Below are 14,423 nucleotides of genomic sequence, written 5' to 3' on the forward strand. Positions count from 1 at the left end.
CTCAGTGGACTACTTTTTTCATTTTTTTACTTCCAGACTAATCTAAGGTGTGACAGAATATGAAATACTGGAGTATTCTACAATAGGCTCATAATATTTTAAGACATTGTTTTTTTTAAATTTAGCAGCTTATTCCTTTAATTCACTGTAAAATTATATATATTGTCCTATTTTAAAATAAAAGTGGCTTTCTTCAAACTTCCATGATCCAGCTGCCAGAGTTTATAAATGAGTACTCCTCTTGTATACTTTTTTCTTTTGTTTTTGTTTTTGATATCAGGAGTTACTGTGTACCTCAGTACATGCTCGCTGCTGAAGCTGTGTGACAGTAGTGTAGTGAGGCACAGGTTTAAGTGAATGCTGGCACTGCATCCCTGGGGCTGCCATTGCTCTGTCCTCAAGTTTGGTTTGTTGTTGACATATTTATAATTTCAATGCTCTTATTAAATTATGCTGTTTTATTTTGGTACAGTTAAAGTATAAGTTGTGAAATTTTTAGTGCTTCCACAGTCCAATATTGTTTAATTTTCTCTGAAAATACTAATAAATAATGAATTTATTCTGCTTCAGAAAACAAATCATGTCTTTATATGTTCCTAATTCTTAAAAGAAGCATGTGGCATTATTTTATAAATTGCTCTATTAATCTTCAGAAATAATCAACAACTTGATTTATTTTTATGATCAAGCAAAAGCATTTGTGCCGATAGTTATTTTAGGAGTATGGAGAATGTAAAATAGGCATACAAATTCCCAGTTTCTGTTAACACATTAAGAATTTTTGGTTATATTTTGTGTTCAGATTAGATAAATGGATCATTGAAGTTTTTTTATTCTGCTTAAATACTAGTGCCTGGATAAACACATCACAGTTAATATTGGAGAAATAAACAAAACCCATGTATTATGAAAATTTCATTCTTCAAAAACTTCATAGAAGGTGGAAGTGAACCGTCACTGAATGGTGCAATCTTACAGTGAGTCTCCCACTGCTCTGAGAGCCAGTGGCTGGAGACTCCCAGTTACATCAGTGACTTCAGTTTTGCCTGTTATGTGAGTAGTAAAAGAAGTAAAGAAAAAAAAAGAAGTAAGAAAAAAAGTAGTAACTTCTAATTTGGATTGATTGGATGGACTAGTCAGTATTTATCCTGACATGTTGGTTATAGTCTTGAAGGGACAGGAAAATAACATGGTAGATTTGGCTATGTAATTTTATTCTGAGTATCTTTTTAGGAGAAATTACTAGAATGTTCTTTATCACATATGGAAAAATCCATTATTAAAAGGGTAACCTATTAAACAGTTTTGAAATTAAGACTGTTCCTAGGTAACCAATCATATTTTCAAGTGTGTAACTGAACTTTTTTTTTCAGGTTTTGGTGTCAGGGAAGTAGATTTCTATGCCGTGTTAGCAATAAAAGGTTAAAAGCTGAAAATCTCTTTTCATGTGCTCTAAAAACTTTGCTATGTTCAACTTGTCAAAGAAGGGAAGATTTTATGTATGCCAGTAATATTGTGCACATAATGAGTCATAGAACTTGAGATTAAATATGAATTTCTAAACTTTTTATTAACCTATGAACAGATATTTAGTAATGAAAATTATTAAATTATTTACACTAGCTTTGGTTTGGGGACTACATAGTATGACTATTGTGTTTCAGGCTGAACGTTGTTAGCTTGCTCTCCCTTCTTTATGGTCCTTGAGTGCCATTTTGGAAGACAAAGGAGGTGGAAGGATAAACTCAGCTCTTCTGCAGCTAAAGTCAAACAGCTGATGATCCAGTGGTGGAAACCCAGAGTGCCTGCCTGGATCCTAATAGATCCATCTCAGAGGTCTTGATGAAATGCCACTTTAAATTCTTGTCTCCCACTCTTCTCATTGTAAGCTCATTTTCCCTCAAATTAAATTATTTAGTCAGGACATGCAGATAATTACCTGTCTCACCAGTAAACAAGTCCTCAAGTACTGAATTCATCATGAAATCTAATTTGTAATTTTTGTGATCCTGGCTTTTCAAGCAAGGTTAAATATGTTTGGACTGTAGAAACTGCCTCTGCAGAGGGCACTGCATTGAGTTAGCAGTTGCTTTGGGCAGCATTTAAATGAACATAGTAACAATGGCTTGTTTGTAAGAGTATACTTAATAGTCTGTATATTTTTCTCTTTTTGTTTTTTAGCATTGTCACACACTGAAGAAATCCGTGTTTTTCCTTTAGATCCATTATTTTTGATCTTTAAATGTGTGACAGATTGTTGCTCCATCTGACCACATAGGGGCACAATAAAACTGGATTTTTTTCAGAAAATATACTATAAATATTTTTCTCTTTCTCATACATGTGTACAGTGGGATATGCATAATTACATTATTAAAACTAAGAGTAAAACACTTTCTTAGAGGCAAGGCCTACCATCTTCGCTGGCATTTCTAATGGTAAGTACAGGAGCCGCATGGTCTCGTTTGCTTGGAGGACACCTAGGTTATGCCTGATGTCTTCCTTTGATTACCATTAGTACTAGTTTTCCCTCTCAAAAATGTTGATTTGGTCATAAGTAATAGGACCACTACTCCTCAAGAATGAATTATAAATCCTAAATTTACCTAATGCAAATGTGTTATTTTTATTGAAACCTTACAAAAATTCTAAACATCAATATTTTATATAAAAGAGCATGATTTTACAAAATAAATGTTTATTTAGGCTGGTAGTTCTTCTGGTTAGCACTACTTAATCCTTTACAGACCATTTACTATTGCTTTGGTTTAATATGAAACCACTAATTTGTGTTCATAAATTTTGGCACAGGTGTTTGTTATTCATGCCTACACATTAATGATCAATCTGACATTGAGAAAGAAGCATGCTCTCTTTTCAGAGCTCATAGGATGCAGTCTGCACATATGTGCATTGTTTGAGTTTGGCATGATAACATCATAATAATTTTTCAATTTGGCAATATATTTCCTGGACTGTTTATATTAGGAAGCATAAAGAATTAAATTCACCATGAAATCTGTTACTTTTTGTAATCCTGGCTTCGAAAACAAAATGAAATATGTTTGGATTCTACAATCTGTCTCTATTACAGCATATACTACATCACGTTGTTAGTTGACACAATGAATGTGTACATTTAAACTCTATTAAGTATATGTGTAATCATTATTATAGTCATGGATGGTTATCTTTACAATTATTTGTTTGATATCTTGAGAAAAATAGGTTGATGCAGATATATAGTATCACTGATATTTTTAGTAGAACATTTATTATGGTTCTTGATTGTATACCATAATTAACATAGATGCTTATATTTATAATGGTTGTATTTAAGTGTTTTTTCAATGAACTTACTTTTAAAAAGCAACTGCTTTTGGTGATAATTGATAGGCTAATACTAATGATAATTTTTCTTATCCACTTTTCATATGATAAACAATCGCAAAAAGTTAAGCTAATTATTAGTAACTTTTCAAATGTTGATGCTATTTGTCACATAGTAAGTAAAGCACCTGTTTTATGTCTGCTGTGGTCCTCTGAGCTGTCTGTCTATTCCTATTATTAATTTTGTGAATTACTCACCAAAGTTTATGCCCCCAGGAAAGTCAGTTGTTGAAGGCATATACAATTTGAATTTTGATTTGGAAGTTTGAGAAATTTTCTGTGTTCCTAAAACTTGGGGGAACCTTTCTTCTGGTAGCTTGCAGTTGCCCTGCTGCAGATACGAGCACGCTTCACCTCTGCCCATTACTGCTGAGGCTACACGTTTACAAAGAGGACACTTTCTTTAGAAGTGTAACTCAGACCATCGCTGTTTTAGAATTGAGGCGCGAGAACTGAGTTAGGAATACGAAATAATTTGAAACTTTTCTAGTCCACCACTGTCATATTACTCCTGAGCATAGTCAAGCCTTAGATTTACTTATATTCATTTAAACTTCATCTTCTGTATGACTTTTGAAATGTTAGATGTAATTAGTGGAAAATGGCAAAGGGAGGTTCCGTGTTTAATAAAGAGAGATTTATCCTTGACTTTGTATTGCATGTTGTAGCTTTATGTTTGGTTAATGTTGACTTCTGTTTTTGCTTAGGTTCCACTACTTATGGTTGGTTATGTGCTTACTAGTAAAACCAGCATATATGTTATAAAAGACCATATTTTATGTAATTGTAATTAAAGATTGTGTGTATTACATGCTCATATTTCCCTTCATTGCTACATACCATTCCATCTCATGAGCATACCAAGCTCTTACACAAATCTTTACTCTGGACAGATACGTTTATGAATTTCTAAAACTGGAATTTGTAGATTGTCAGGCAATTATATAGTTAGCTTTATTATAAAATGGTTGCTGACAATGTTTGAGTTTCTGTGGTTTCACACGCTGTCTTAATTACTTTACACATTTCTGTGATAAAAATACTTTGACAAGAGCCACTTAACGGAAGGGTCTGCTTGGATCATAGTTCCAATGGTTCTGTGGTCTTTCATGGTGAGGAAGGAATGGTGACAAGAGCAGAGACATCCAGAGCACTATGTGTCTGCAATTGGAAAGCTGAGGAAGAGAACAGGACACCAGGCCAGTCTACAAAACCCTAGGCTCTCCCAGCATGACTCCATCTCTAAGAGATTTCACAAACGGCACTGTTAGCTGCAGACCAAGTGTTCAAAAACTGAATTCAGTCTGTGGAGGACATTTCACATTCAAACTATAGGATGCCTCTAATTTACTGGGTGCATCTTATTGCTATTTTGACTTTGAAGGGCAGAGTCCTTCCTGATATTAGTTAAGCTAAGCCTGGTCATTTTAATGGGATTTGATTTGCCCACTGACTAACCATGTGAGCAACCTTCCCTGTGTATATTGCTCACTTATATATGCTTCTTTTAGGGTTAGTTATATGCCCTCCCCTTTCTCAGTTTTTATTTTCTGTGGGCTACTTAAAAATATTTGCCAAATCCTAAGTAAAAACCTATATTGTTTATCTCTTATGAGATTGAATTTTAGATTCTCAGATTCAATGACCCATGGATGTTTGTTTCTGTAATGTGAGAGGTTTTCCAGATGTATAGACAGTGTCTTCCTGTGGGCTGTTGTAAAGACTTAAGGCCGTGCCTCCTATTGGATTGCTCTGAGTAAAGCCAATGTGTAGATGAAATTGTTGTGTACTTGAGGTTCTATTTCTGAGCTACCTCTTCTGGTCCATTGGTTTACCTGTTTGTTTTATGTAGCTCTCTAATCTTTCTAGTAAACTAGGCATCAGTTGGTATGTCCTACACTGTTATTCTTTTCATAATTTGGTTTCTTTATACATGCACATCTGTTTGTAACTCAGTCCCTCCAGCACCCTGCCTTACACGGTGGTTGTTTAGACCTCTCCCTGCATAGCTTGTCTACTTTCATGTCATATATATCCATATATCATTTAAATCTATATTCCTCATATGAGAGGAGGCTGGTAATATTTTTTTCTCAGTCTAGGTTATTTTGATTAACATGATGCTCCCTCCCGCCCCCATCCAGTTCTATGGATTTCCCTGAAATACTATATTTTCATTCTTTTGGAAAAAATAAAATACCATTGTAGAGCTATATCATGTTTTCATTTCATATGTAATCTTTAAAATGAGTGTGCAGGCACTCCTTTGTGAATGTGGTTACACAGATGAGGCAGCATGCCTTTTGGGGGTCAGGAAAACCTTGGATGTTGGTTCTTCCACTTTGTTTGAGACAATGTCTTTCATTGTTTGTTAAAATGTATTCCAGGGTAGCTGTCCTGTGAGCTTCCCAGCATTCTCCTGTTTCTGCTTCCCATCTCAGTGCTCCTGCAGTATAGACATGCTGCTTTTGTGTAAGTTGTAGGGGTTCAGGTCCTCAGGCTGGAGTGGCAAGTATTTTATCTAATAAACCGATTCCCCAGCCTACAGTATGTGTTCTTGCTTTATTCATTTCCTGACAGCCACGTAGACTGATTCCATAGCTGGTTGTTGTGAGTTGTGCAGAGTGAACTTAGATGTGCAGGTATCTGTATAGTACACTGACATTCTCTTAAAGACTATTCCTAGAAGTGGTGTTGTTGAATAGTTATACTTTTAGGGTATTATATGTATCTCTATTGCGTGTGTGTTCATGTGGAGGCCAGAAGTTGATGTTGAGCTTCTTCCTCAATTGTAAGAAAGAGTCTCTCTTTGAACTTGGACTGTAATTTGACTCTCTTGGCTGGCCTGCTGGCCTCCTCCTGCATCTGCATGCCACAATAGCAAGCACACAGCTGACTCAGCCAACCTTCTGCCATTGAACATTCTGAATAAATTTTGGTCCCAACTGGAGATAGGCATCTAGTTTTACTATTTTACATGTAGGTATCTAGTTTCCCTGTTATCATTTTTTGAAGTGGTTTTATTTATGTTGATGTGTAGTTTTTTCAGCTTTATTGAAAATCAAGGTTATTCTAGCAGTGTGGGTTTATTTCTGTGTCCTTTTTCTGTTTATATATCTATTTTTGTTCTAGTCCATTCACAATTCTGAGTTCTTACCAAGACTCCATAACAGAATTTTAAATCAGGTATTGTCATATTTCTAATATTGTTCTTACATAGGCTTGATCTTGTATCTGTTGGCCCTATAAAATTCACTTATAAGTTGTAGATAGCAGAAGATGGAAAGATCTCCAATGCTCATGGATTGGTAGGATTAACATAGTAAAAAACTAGCTTTCTTACCAAAAGTAATCTACAGATTCAATGCAATTTCCATCAATATTCCAACACATTTCTTACAGACTTTGAAGGACCAATTCTCAACTTTATATGAAAAACCAAAACCCTCACGATAGCTGAAATGATGTACAATAAAAGAACTGGTATCACCATCCTTGACCTCAAGCTGTAATACAGAGCAATAGTGATAAACACTGCATGGTATTCCTATAGAAACAAACAGGTTGATTATGTAATCAATTGAAGATTCCTACAGATATTTGATCTTTGACAAAGAAGGCAAAACCATACACTAGAAAATTGAAAGCATCTTGCACAAATGTTGCTGGTCTAACTGGATGTATGCATGTAGAAAAATGCAAATAGATCCATATTTATCACTCTGTGAGAAACTCTATGTTTTACATATTTTGCTCCAAAAGCTTTTAACTATTCAAATAAGACTGAAGAATTTACAAACTTGGTAGTGACACGTTTGTTGTCTGACAGTGGCATATAGGTTTATTCTCTCTAGCTCAGTGTCAAGAAGAAATAACATAATTTTATTTTCAATTTTACAAAGATATATGTTTACATGTTTGAATATAGAAATGTGGTTGCCTGTATACTTGCTTGAAATCAAGCTGTGAATTCCAAAGACAAAACAAGAAAAAATAAAACCTTCCAAGTTGTAACAGTTTTGTAGATTGGTTATGTTTTGTACATAAAATCATCTGAAGCTTATGGAGACAGCTTTTAGTTCTCAGTCAGTATTTATTTTTTCCCTGTCTCACAACCAAAGTGTTGAAAAGTTTGCATTAATGGTACTGTCCCTACATTTGACTTTAAATACTTTTGAGGATTTTCTTACAACAAAAATACCATGAATTGACATCTATCTGGTAATACAGTGAAATTGTAAAGTCAGAATAATTAAATACTAAAACCCCTATGTGTGATTTTAAATATATTTGAGGATTTGATTAAAATATAAATATGATGTTGTGTGGCCAGATGTTGTACCTTCAAGTTTAGGGTGTGTTGGGTAAGCGTCTTCAGTCTTCACAGTAGAAGTCTTCACCGTGAGAGAAGTGGCACTTTATTGTTAGTTTGTACTCTGTTTCTTCTTGACTGTTTCCAGCCTTTGATTTGTGAATATATTTCTTTCCTCTCATTTGATGATGGCCTTTTTTTTTTTTTCTTCTATGTAAATGCTTATCTTTGAAGTTTGGTTTTTCATTTTTGTTTTGTACCTTTCTTTGATTGTCTAGGTACTTGTGTTTTAGAACTTTTGTAGATTATCTTACAGGCTTATGCAATTTTTCAGATGAATGCCTGCTTAGTTTTTGCTAATCTCCTTTTTGTTGTTGTTGTTGTTTCATTTTATTTATTTATTTATTTATTTTTGTTTTGTTTTATTTTTTTCAGGACAGGATTTTTCCTTGTAGCCCTGGCTGTCCTGGAACTCTCTCTGTAGATCAGGCTGTCTCAAAATCACAGAGATCTGCCTGCCTCTGCCTCCTGAGTGCTAGGATTAAAGGTGTGTGCCACTGCCACCACCTAGCTTCCTTTACTTTTTTTTAACTGAAAAATAATATTGTTTTCATAAAATATATTCTTATTGTGGTTTCCCTTTCTTTAAAGATCTTCCCCATCTCCTTGAGTACCTGACTCCACATGTTGCTGTCTCTCCAGAAAATAAATTTATGATTGAGTTATTTTATTTATTCTTTCACGATCAATGGGATAAAAAATAACTTAGTGAATTTTTAATTTCAGATAGTTCAGTATTTTCTAAAATTACCATTTTTATACTTTTTTAACAGTTACTATTTTTGTTTTGAAATTTCTTATCATTTTATTTGTTATGAACCTCTAACCTTTTTTCCTTGAACATTGTTGATACAGTCACTTGAAAAATCATTTTCTGCTAATTTTAATATCCAGATCATATATCAATAATTTTTAATGGGGACTTTTTAATATGTTAATGATATTTTAAATTATATTTTGTACATATGGGACTGTATTTTGCACATGAAACTATTCTGTGTGTTTTCCTGGAGTGTAGTTCAATCCAGAATGCTGAGCTTTCCCTCCAAGTGTGTTTTCCTTGAGGTGATGGTCACTGAAATGTTATTATTTTAATTTAATCTGACTTATAAACAATGTCTAATTAGAAAGAATTAAAGGAAAAAGCCAGGAATACCTATTTGTTATGTTCTAATGAGATGTGCTTCTAATACAGTGGTTTTCTTTTCTTTCTTTTTCATTTTTTTTCTTTTTGGGTCAATGTCTCAGACATCAGACTGGTCTTACATTCTCTCTGCATCTGAATATGGGTTTGATTCCATGTTGGCCCAGGGCTTCGTGTGCACTAGGAAAGCATGCTCTCAGCTGCACTACATCCCCAGCCCTTCAAAGTGTTCTGTGCAGGAAGTTTTAAAGGAAATTTCATGCTGTTTATAATTAGAATGAGTAGGCTAAAGATGAAATTCTAGTTTTTAGAACAATGTGTGCACTAAAAATATGATAACTATCTGTAATTATAAAGTCTTTAGAAATTTTTAAATTCCCACACCACATTTTTTGCAATCTATCTCTTTTTTAATCTGTCTTTTTTAATTCTATCATTTTTTTTGTAATCTGAATATTATTTTTTGTGTGTACTTCTGTGGTAGTTCAATTTCAAAATGAAATGTGGGGCTCATAAGAATAGGAATGCTGTATTTTCTAGAAAAACTGAACAGCTTGTTCTAAGAACTATTTACACAAAATGTAAATTGAAGATGAAAATATATTTGAAGCTTGAAGCAATGTGTGCTTTAAAAAATATTATCATATTCCCCATGAAGCACATACAGCAGAGGAAATACTTGTGTATATATTTTATTCTTGGCATTGTAACAAATACTTGGAGGAATTGCTTCAACCAAATGTAATGCTCAATTACATAATGCAAATAATATTTATAATTCTTTATTTGCTTATACATTGTATTATTTTTCTACTTAGTTTTTCATGTTGATTAGTGCAAAGATTACTTCATAATATATTACAAATTTATCATTGATTCATTTTCTTTCTTATAACTAGAGAATATTATAGATTTAATGAGCTAGGAATTTATTTATTTATTTTCGTTCAGTTTTATAATAAGAAGCCCAGTTGGACTTAGCTGAATCCAAAGAATAGAGTCACCATCGGAAAGTTTCTGGGAAGAATTTATTTCTGATAGTTGGCAGCATTTAGTTGTTCTCATTGTCAAATGAAGTCCCTGTTTCTTAGGGATTGCTGGTGCAGGGGTATTTCTTAGCTTTAGAGGCCTCCTGTTTTTGATGTATGGTTTCCTCCCTTTTCAAAGACATTAGTGAATGTACCTCTAGTTCTCTTGTTTGAGATATATTTTTTTTATTTCTTTTTCTGCTACTAACAAAAAAGTACTTTGTACTTTTCAAGGAATTCTGTGATTGAGTTGGACTAACTCAAGTTATGTTTCATTTGATGAACTCAGAGTCAATCGACTAATAACCTTAAAACATGTTAAATTTTTAATTCAATCAAAAGACCCAATGCAGTCATAAGTATGATATATTTTATGCGAGGGTGGAAATTTGGATGGGAGGTAAAGCAGAATTTTCTGCCAAACAGCATAAGAAATATTTAAGAAGAAATATTTAAATTAAATCAAATAGATTGCTACCATAGTATAAATAAATACTAATTAGATGCTTAGTGGATTACAATATTGTGTTTAGTTCAACGAAATGGTTTAATATCTATCTCTATCATGTGTGTGTGCATGTGTGTGTCCCAAGAGTTTCATTAGGGTTAGTTACAGAGGCATAGGTAGGTTTGTTTTGGAGTTTTTTTTTTTTTTTTTTTTTTTAAATATTCTGGATAACAGTCCTTAACATTTTTTTTACCATGATTTCTATTATTTTTACCTTAACTTAGCAATGTAAAATTAGCAGGTTATAAATTTATATACTAATTTTCATATACTAATTTTCAGTCAAATTAGGTAAGTTCACTTGAAAGCTATCTAATTAGCATTTGATTTGATTAGTATCTTATAGGAAAATATTTGTACTTTTATTAAACTTTTTCTTCTAGTTTTTTTTTTTTTTTTTTTTTAAAGATAATGTGCCTGTATAGTCTTGGTCATCCTGGAACCCAATCTGTAGACCAGGCTAGCCTCAAACTCATGGAGAGCTCCCTGTCTCTGCCTTCCCAGTGCTGGGACTAAAGACATTCACTTTCACTGCCCGGCTAGACTTTTAATTAAAATTACTCCACGACCTGATATGTGCTATCTCAACTATTATAGAAATTTATTACTTAGGAGAGACTTCAATTATAACTGTTTAAAAACTTGTCCATTGGGGCTGGTGAGATGGCTTAGCGGGTAAGAGCACTGACTGCTCTTCCGAAGGTTCTGAGTTCGGATCCCAGCAACCATATGGTGGCTCACAAACACCTGTAATGAGATCGGACGCCCTCTTGTGTGTGTCTGAAGACAGCTACAGTGAATTACACCAGAGCCAGCGGGGCCGGAGTGAGCAGGGCTGGCAGAGGTCCTGAGTCCAATTCCCAGCATCCACACACATGATGGCTCACAACCATCTGTAAAACTACAATGTACACATACACATAAAATAAATAAAATAAATCTTTTAAAAAACTTATCCATTTTAATTCATATATTACATATTATATGTTTGATATGTAAGTGTAGAGATTTAAACTAATATGTGTAAGCACAAGTCACCATGAATTATAATTTAGAATTAATTCTACTATTTGCCCAAAGGCACAGGAGTATAGTGGTATAACAAAAGAGGAAGCCAAAAAAAAAAAAGTACCATTCTTTCTGCCTAGTAGCATTATATATTTTTCATGTTTGTTTCAAGAAGGTCAGATTTCCTGTTAGCACGTTTGGTTTTTTTCTTTCGCTGCATGAACGTAGTTGCTTATCTTCTGTATCCAGGTCTCTTTCTTTTTATTTCTTAACCACTGCCACATATATCTTGCATTCTATTTTATTTATTCTCAAAAGTTATATTTTCTTTTATAGGTTATTTGTGTATGTGTTATGTGTATACTTTCATGTGAGAGTATGTACCTGCATGTTGTATGTGTGTGCTCGTGTGCCCATGTTGGCCAGAGGCCAGTGTTTGACTTTTTTGATCTTTGTCCATCTTATTTTTTGAGAAAATATATCTTACAACTTGGAGCTCATAATTAAGCTAAACTAGCTGATGTGGAGGTTCCATGGATCTGTTTGTGTCTGCTCACAGTGCTGTATTTCAGTTACCTATCGGTGCACATGACTGAGGAGCCAGACTAGGTCCTTAGGCTCGCCCAGCACTTGCTTTATAAACTAAGCCTTCTCTCTAGCTCTTGTCCTTTGCTTTTTTAGAAACTGAAACCTTTTTCCCATACAATGTATTCTGAGCATGGTGTCCTTTGCTCCACAGCTCTTTCCAGATTCTTTCCAGATCCTTTTCTGTCACCTCTCTAGAGGTGATGGGACCTGGGATAGTAGAGCCAATAAATGAATGAGACAGACAAAAGTCTCATGCAATAGCCAATATTATTCACAGCCCCAGAAAATTTATACTGTGAGAGTTAAGAATGGTCACAGAAGTAAAGTTCTCATAGGCTCAAGTTGTATACAATTATAAGGACAATCCAGTTGTGGCAAAAACATTTTTCCATAGAGATATATAAAGGTTAATTTAAACATTTAATTGAAAATCAAGAGCAAACAATAATAGGTAATCTGAAGTAAATTTCTATCTGCTACACATGGGAGGAGCAGGAAACACATTCAAAGTACAATTCCATGTTTTGAAGAAACTAAGGTCACAAGACTCATATTTCTTAGAGTGTTCTCACAAGCACTCCCTTCTGGACTGCATTCTGACACTTCTCACTTTCCTTTCCTACCCAACTCTGCCCTTTATTCTCCTTTTAGAAAACAATTAGACATACAAACAAACAAACAAACCAGAATTTAAAAGAAAAACAAAAAGCACACACCACACACACACACACATACACATCAAAAAACCCGACATAATTACAAACCATAACATGTAAGCAAAATACCAATGTGTCAAACGGTGCCCAAACCAAGCAATGTGAGACAAAAGTCTACAAAAATACCGTCAAGTTTATTTTGCATTGGCCATCTATTGCTGGGCATGGAACCTACCCTTATGTGGTTAATATTCCTAGAAAGACTTCATTGGAGAAAACTGGTTTTCTTTTGTAAGTAAATGCCAATTGCAGGTAGCTTCTTGGTTAGGGATGAGAGCTTGTGTCCAGTTTCCCTCTCAACACTGGGAAACATTTTGGCTTGAACCAGGGCAGACCATGTGCGTGTTCCCACTGTCTCTGAGAGTTCCTAAGTATTTCAGTCCTGTTGTGTCTCAAAGATACTGTTTCCCTGGTGTCATTCATACCCCCCCGGCTTTTAGAATTTTTCTTTTTCTTTTTTTCTTCAAACATCCCCCTGGACCCTGGAGAGGAGTTTACTTGTTTTGTTTGTTTGTTTTCTGAGACAGGGTTTCTCTTGCTCTGTAGACCAGGTTGGACCAGCACTCAGATATCTGCCTAGCTGGTTCAGTGGTGGCCTTTAATCTTAGCACTCAGGAGGTAAGAGGGGTTTGCTTTTTAATGTAGACTGCCATTAATCTCTTTAAATTCTCCCAGTTTCTGAATGTATATTTGTGTCTTCTCAGTAAATCCTTTCATAAAGTACTTATCTGATAATTGCAACACACTGGTCATCTTTTTTTTTTTTTAATAAAAAAGGAAACATCAAATTTGATTTAATGAAAACACCTGAATGTAACTGCAAGAACAATGGGCAAGCTAACTCCTGCAAAGAGCAAGGTGGTCACACTGGCAGGAGGGGTGGAGAAAGAGCCAGGTCATTTAGCTGGAGAGCTTGTGAAACTGAATTTCTCTGAGGTTAGAGGGATCCTCGGGTTATTTCTGACTACCAGACTGCATGTGAGCTTCTCTCTCTGGGTCTGTACAGCTCAAGAGGCAAAGTCCCCACTTTCCTACACAGGCTTCAATTTTGTCTCAGCCAACTCTAAGTGGAGGGGCAACTAGGACAACACTATTTCCCTGGATGAAGAGCATGGGAAAATGTTTCGTTTTGTGGATTTATATATCTCTTCATATGTCTCCTCATCACTCTCTGTCATTGTCACAGTTTCTTTTACATCTCCCAGGATCTTATTTACATGTTGATCATAAGCATGTAATCTACCTCAAAGCTCTTGGTCATTTCTCATTTTCACATAAATTCCCTCATCCAAGCTGAGCCTGATATGATCCAGGGGCTCCTCTATGGTATTGGTAGTCTGCTGTTGATCTACGATGTCCGCCATGTATTCCCACACTGGTCATCTTTAGAACTGTTTCTCTATTACTCTCCATTCTTATGACTATGGATTCGTTCCTCCCTCTGTACATTTATTGTATATGGTTTCTTGTGGAGATTCTATGTTGTGTTTCATCTAAAGCAAGCTGATATTCTGACAGAGAACCAACCACCTTGTCAAGTCTCTTGATATGGTGTTGAGATCTGAGCTCCAGTCAACTGATAGAGCAGTAAGCACTCCCAGACCATCTCTCCATCCTCCCAATTATATTTTTAAAAAAATTGTTTAAAATTAGTTCCTTGAGAATTTCA

At 34.7% G+C, this 14,423-nt stretch overlaps 1 protein-coding gene and 1 pseudogene across 50 annotated transcripts in view; one reads left to right on the plus strand and one right to left on the minus strand.

Annotated features, from left to right (window-relative positions):
• Window positions 1–14,423, plus strand: part of Rims2 (regulating synaptic membrane exocytosis 2) — a 516,004-nt gene that overhangs the window by 194,465 nt on the left and 307,116 nt on the right. Inside the window, exon 1 of one of the 50 annotated variants that reach the window (XM_031358701.1) lies at window positions 1,638–1,884. The exons of the other annotated variants lie outside the window; for them this stretch is intronic. The gene's annotated coding sequence lies outside the window, so the exon portion shown is untranslated. Of the gene's footprint in view, window positions 1–1,637; window positions 1,885–14,423 lie in introns of those variants that run through there. 50 annotated transcript variants of the gene reach the window in all.
• Window positions 13,808–14,118, minus strand: LOC116081944 (annotated as a pseudogene).

The sequence above is a fragment of the Mastomys coucha genome, unplaced genomic scaffold, assembly GCF_008632895.1.
Source record: "Mastomys coucha isolate ucsf_1 unplaced genomic scaffold, UCSF_Mcou_1 pScaffold7, whole genome shotgun sequence".
In the NCBI taxonomy this organism is placed as follows: Eukaryota; Metazoa; Chordata; class Mammalia; order Rodentia; family Muridae; genus Mastomys; species Mastomys coucha.